The sequence below is a fragment of the Vigna unguiculata genome, chromosome 11, assembly GCF_037176805.1.
Source record: "Vigna unguiculata cultivar grain cowpea cultivar isolate G323 ecotype 2 chromosome 11, ASM3717680v1, whole genome shotgun sequence".
Taxonomy (NCBI): domain Eukaryota; kingdom Viridiplantae; phylum Streptophyta; class Magnoliopsida; order Fabales; family Fabaceae; genus Vigna; species Vigna unguiculata.
In genome coordinates this window covers 4,779,455-4,786,667 of record NC_140802.1, presented here as the reverse complement: position 1 = coordinate 4,786,667, position 7,213 = coordinate 4,779,455, and the positions used below count along the sequence as shown (strand labels likewise).

Here is a 7,213-nt window from a genome sequence, read left to right as displayed (position 1 = left end):
ATACTTACCTAAATATTTTTTATAAAATTTAATACATATTATTTATCTTAACTAATATCCTTAGAACACAAACTACCAAGAGCATTTTGTTAATGAATGGATGACTTGCTCGTCAACCACCCACAACATCACTTGTAATCTAGTAATAATAATTACTACAATTTATTAACTATACAATATAACTAAGAATTTAATAACAATTAATACAATTCATTAACTACAAGACAATGTAATTAATGCGTGACATTAAAAGGTAAATTTAAGGACAAGTCAAAACCATACCTCAAATTACTGTACTTAAGACTAAATTCAAATCAATTCTCATTAGCATGCTACACAAATATAATCACTATTATAATATAATGTATGATATTTCAATTTAAGACGTATATTTGTGCTGGAGACATATCCATTTCTAATACTTTAACAATAATAATATTTTTATAATGGTAATTTTTTATATTTTTTATGTTAACAACTTTAATACATACGATTTTAATTTTGAGTCACACAATAACAATTATATATTTATTATTTTTTTAGAATTATTATAATTTTTCAACATACATATATGACAGATCATATCTTAAACGTATCGGTATATCGAATCTTCATTGATCACCACCATTGAATCTAAATATGTTAAATTGAAACTAGAAAAGGTAATAGAAAAGAAATAGCAAAAGAGTTATTTTATTTTATTTTGAATCCATTATTGTGGATCATTTAAATTGATATTCATATAAGAATAACGTTTGATGATAAAACGAAAGGCCTATTTACAATAGAAACTGCACATGCATGTAAGAGAGTCATAACACATTCCATTCGCAGATTTTCCATATCTTTTGATACATTCAGGTTTACACACGAAGAAACCACAATCTGACCAGTAGAACTCTTGATAACACACTTCTGCTTCTACCATTTTCATTGCTCCTTCATTTTCTACATCACAAACACAATATTATTCAACACTCAACTTCATAATAATTAAACTCATTCACAACAAAAATTAATTTCAAAGATTAGTGTAAGTACAAATTAATGAGTAGGTTGAGTGGGAAAAACAAAACATACCAATTTCCATGGAAAGAACAAGCAGCAGGAACAAAATTGAAGTGATGAACTTCATGTTAAATGATCTTTGAGTAATGTTAAGTTGGTAACTCTTCACTTTAACTCTCCAAAATAATTCTTTTTTATGGGTTGGTATAATGTATTATGTGATATATATACTAATATTATCACACATATCTAATAAAAATAATCAATTTATATTTACTGACAATTTAAATTATAAACAAGGACAATCATCATCGATTTTGTTAAACTGATTTAGAATGAAAATTATTTTTTAATATTATTAGATTCTATCGCTTTGTAGGGTCTATCATATGTTATGTTGGGAATAGTCTAAGTGTGAGTCAAAGTCTCACATTGAATAAAATAGACAAAGTTAAACACTACATAAGAATAAAGACTCATAACATCATTGTCTTAAGGTTTTTGTGTAAAACTGATGTCAAAGGTCTTATATGTGTAAAGACTAATGTCATATAACCATATAGAACCACAATCTCTCAATGACTATAAACATAATCCATATATAACCAAAACATATGAAAGAATATATAACCCAATAGTGGTATCAGAGCCGATGGTTCGGAGTGACTGACCGCATAACCATAACCATAATAAAAAGGGGTCACTCATATACCTAAAGGGGAATTTATCCATACGAAAAGGAAAAATCATTACCTTAAGATTTTAGTGTAAAACTGGTGTCAAAGGTTTTATATGTGTAAAGACTAATATCATATAATCATATAGAACTACAATCTCTCAATGACTATAACTATAATCCATATATAACCAAAACATATGAAAGAATATATAACCCAACACGTTATTAGACCATGTACAAATCTGAATAATCAGAACCTTATGCGTATGTAAGAATGAATTAAATTTAAACTTATTTTATAATAATTTATTGAATTCTTTATTTTTTTTAAAATTACTCTTAATTGTTCTAAATAGTCTTAATTGTTCACTATTTTAATTGTTTTTCCATTATTCATTAATACAAATCACAAATAAAAATAATATTTAGTTTAAGTAACCGAAGAAAATAAAACTAAAGTTACGTATGCTTATATTATGAAACGTTTAGTTAGTAATTTGGTTTTTATATTTAGGTATTTTTTTGTTTTTATATTTTATTTTTATCTAATTGAGTCTTTATTTTTTTTTTTAAAGACTTGATGAGTCCTTTCATTAAATTAATATTAATGTTGTTTGGAAGGTGACACATCAAAATATAAATTAAATTCTATTTTAGAATTTTTCATGTTTTTTTTTCTCTCCACTTCCGTCTACCATCACCTAAAGAAAGGTGAAGGAAAGTAGAGGAAGGTGATGAAAAATGTAAGGAGAAAAAAAAAACAAAAATTTCAAGATAAAAAATAATTTAGATTTTGACACGTAATAACTTTTAAATGATAATGGTATTAATCTCATTTTAACAAAAGAACCACGTAATTTTTTTTAAGAAACATAGAAAACTATATTGAATATTATATATAATGATATAAGATGGTCCTATGTTAAACAAGGTCTTAGAAGAATAATTTCATATTACATTCAATGTATTTATTAATTATCCTGCTAACTCGTGTTCAAAAACACTGATTAAGGATAATTAATATGTCTTCAATTTTACAAAAGTATATAATTAATTGTAATATTAAATGAATATTGACCTAATCATCATAAAAACAATTTAATTTTATTTGTAGGACAAAAATGTCCATAAGTAATATACAACTCTAATTAATAATTTATTTTATGCACACCTATAAAAAATTAAAAAAATAATTAAATTATAAAATAACTATATATGTTAATATTGCTAAAAATTAAAATGTAATTAAACATAAAAAAAAAGAAAATTAATTTGAAGGAGTGACAAAAGATATTATGAAGAAAGGGAAATTTTTTTTCATATAAAAGTGCAATATTTTCATCATAAAAGAATTTGAAAAAGACTATAAATTTCAGAGAGATTTTTATTCTTTTAAAAAAATTAAAGACTGTACTTTTCAAATGTTTCAAATTTTCACTAAGAGACTCTTCAAGATATATTTTTTCTTACATTGTAATAGAGACCTTAAAAATTTTAAAGTATTTATTTTATGTCAAAGATATTGTTTAAAAATTATAAATGACACTTTTGTTTTCTTATAAAATCTGTTATATAAATTTATATTATTTTAATTAATAAAATTAATTATTTTAACTTTCAATATAAAAAAAAGAAAATTAAATATCATAAATTACACCTTAATTAGACACTCATTAACCTTCTCCTTTGTTAATTGATTCACATAATATCTATACGTTGAAAATTGTGAGATTGTTAGTGCGGTTCTTTTAACTTCTTCCACGATCTTATTTATTGTTTATTGTCAAATTTTGATGCATGGGAAATGGAAGGTTAAGGTCAGATGTTTCGGTTACACTTAATAATACATTTTTTATCGGATTAAATATATTTTTTATTTTTAAATTATTTTAAAAAATTTATTATTTTTATTAAACTAATTTTAACGATGGATTTTTAGAAAATATATTTGGGATGTCAATATTATTTTATAAGTAGACAAAAATAAATATCAAATATATAAAATATATTAAAATTATAAAAATATTTTTATTTATATACTAATTTATATATGTGAAAAAAAAAAACATTAAGTCTCCCATTACACACAAAGAAGTTTTACTATTCACTAAGAATGCAAATCCGACCAAATAAGTATATTGGCCCAATGGATATACCAACTCAAGTAGGCCCATTGAATGCGATTGATTCCGATCAAGTCACGCAATATTCACAAAGATACTCCTTAGTTCGAATATCCATATATCCAAAATATGTGAATAAATCTCGAATATTTGATTATATAATTTCTAAAAAGGAACATGATCCTCATTATATATTGCTAAAACGGGTAAGTTGTTATGTTACCATATTCGTATTAACATAATTAGCAAACACGCGACACGTATTTTTTAATTTTTAAAAAATTTAAGTTATGATCAATAATAAATATATAATTTTTAAAATAGTTGTTAAATATAAAATAAATAAAAAATATGTAAAAAGAAAATTTAAATAAAGATTTAAGACAAAAGAGATTTTTAGAAAAATAATTAAAAATAAATTATTTATAAAATAATAAATTTTTAAAATAATTAAGGATAAAATAGATATTTTGAATTGTGAAAAAAAAAAGAATTCCCTTTATATATTGGATATGATAAGTTACTAATGTCATCATGATTTTGTATTTATATTATCTTTTATAATCGCACATTTTTATGATCTAAAAAATCTTATAAATAATCACAAAATTTCACTAAAGAATACATACATTTTCTCTTAAGCAATATTTTAAAAAAATTAAATTTTTATTGACTTGAACATCAAAAAATTTTCTACATATCTCAAATTTTCGATAAAAACAATACTTATTTTGTCTATATATACATTATAAAAATTATGCAAAATATATTTTCATTCCTAAATTAAATTATATACATTCATTTCTCCACTTTATGAAAATCAAATAAAACATTATACTCAACAAATTACGCATGAAAGGTTTCTCACGTGAATAACATAGAAAATGTTTTACATAACTTAAGGACAAAATATTTTACATATTAAAAAAATAAAAAATATATTTAACTCTTTTATTTTATTTAACACTACTTGGATGTAAAATTAATTTTTTTTTATTTTTGAATTTTCATTAATTTAAGTCCTCAGATCTTAATGAATATAATCTTATCAATCTTTTATTTTATTTAAAGGTACTAAAATGCAAAAATTGAAATTTATCTTTTTTTTTAATTTTAATTTATTTTAGTCTTCAAATTCAAACTTTATAAATAAATAAATACAGTCTTCTTAATTTATATTTATTTATTTTTAAAATTTATAAATCAAACTGTACGGAAGTTTAAGATATCAACTAATACTAACTTTTCTTTAAAATTTAGCAACTAAAAACTATTTATTTAATAAAAACAACATACCGTTCTTTATCTCATTCCTTTCATTAATGTAATCACAAAAGAAAAAACCAGAAACTAACTCCTACAAGAATTAACTTTAAAACCCAATTTAGTTCCAACAATTTAAAATATGAAAAATGATTAATGGAAGTTTCGAATAACCATCAATATTTTCAAAGTAATTTTAAAAGAAGGTTTATTTATTATTTTTTCGCAGAAGTTAGAAAATATTGTATTATAATAATGACTCAATAATGAAATAATAAAATATACTTATAATGGTCATTCTCCCTCTTTCTAATAATCTTGTGATGCTATCTCAACAATATTCGATCTTTTCGATCAAGAGAAACATTGCATAATTAATATTTATTTATCTTACATTTAATTAATATAATAAATATATATGTAGAAATATTTTATTATGATAATGAGTCAATAATGCAATAATAAAATATACTTCTAATTAGATACGGCAAATGAATATGTCTCTATGAATATTGTATATTAACTAGATACGGGTATAGTATGGATAGTGTTAACTATGAAAATAGAAATGAATATATACATACTCGCCTCACTTTGTTCTCATATGTGTGTCAATACACATCCTATCCTCATCCTATTTCCTTTTAAATTATTATAAAATACTCATAGTTTGTTAAGTAACTTAATATATATATATATATATATATATATATATATATATATATATATAATTTTCTTCCTTTTTTATTCTAATTATTTCATTATAAGAAAATGTCTCATTAACAATTAAGTATTGTTTACTAAAATAGTCACTATTAATAGTTACTAAAAAAATTATAATTGGTTGTTAAATTAGTCACTAATTAATTAGATACTTTATAAACCAATTCATTTGATAGCAAAAACCTTGGTAATTAATATTTAGTGACCAATTTTTTTTTAACTAAATTTAAGAAATTAATTTAAAGATCAATTATAATTTTTTATTCATAATAGTGACTATTTTAATAACTAATACTTTTTTAGTTTATAAGTTAGTATTTAAATTGATTATTTTTTAATGAAATATTCTCTTGTAATGTTTGGTTTGTCCTATATTTATAAAATCAACATATATCTCCAAGATATTTTCTTTCCTATCACAATCTTGATTATATTTTTTTTCTTTACGCGTAGTTAATTACTGAGTTTGATTCTCCTAAATTAAGTTAAACCTTATGACTTGGTGATTCCTTCAAATTCTTAAAAGAATAGTATTAATAATAATGTCTCTTATGGCTCGTATTACTTTTGTTAATTCATTGTTATCTAGAATTGTACAAGTTAATATAGAAATCTTATGATCAACGCATTTGCGTTTACGTTTAATATATATATATATATATATATATATATATATTTCTAGCATGACTATTATAACTTTATTTTGATTCTCTACTTAAAACCTCCGGCGACAAACCTATTTATACTTGAGTCAACTTATTACTGATAATTATCTTCTTAATTTATAATTTAAATAGAATTTACTTACTTAAATTATCCATTAAACATATATTAAATTAATATATATAATACAATATATATCATAATATATTTACATAAAATATAGTTTTTGGTTATTTTAACTTTTAAAGGTTAATTTTATATTTAATATCTGAATTTTCATGCAAAATTATATCTCGTTTATCTCCAAAACTTCGAAACACTCATATCTCCATATTTTGTTAATTACTTGTAATTTAGTAATAATAATTAATACAATTTATTAACTATAAAATATAACTAAGAATTTAATAACAATTAATACAATTCATTAATTACAAGACAATGTAATTAATGCGTGACATTCAAAAGTAAATTTAAGGACAAGTCAAAACCATACCTCAAATTACGAAACATGTATTTAAGATTAAATTCAAATCAATTTTCATTGGTATGCTACACAAATATAATCATGGTTTATGAGATCTACCGGTACTTCAAGTTAAGTCACACATTTGTTTGCCAGATATATTCATCTCTGATATTTTAGAATATTTTAACAATATTAATTGATTAAGTATATAATTTATAAGACAATAATATTTTTATAATAGTAATATTTTATAATTTTTTATATTAACAACTTTAATAAATATAA

The 7,213-nt window shown here is 21.7% G+C and overlaps 1 long non-coding RNA gene across 1 annotated transcript; it reads right to left on the bottom strand.

Moving 5' to 3' along the window:
* Positions 1-677: 677 nt before the first annotated feature.
* On the bottom strand, positions 678-1,240 carry LOC114168207 (uncharacterized). The gene is made up of 2 exons (XR_003600639.2): positions 1,081-1,240; positions 678-948 (listed from the first exon to the last, which is right to left on the bottom strand). It is a non-coding gene; the product is annotated as an uncharacterized LOC114168207 (long non-coding RNA).
* Between the last annotated feature and the right edge of the window lie 5,973 nt (positions 1,241-7,213).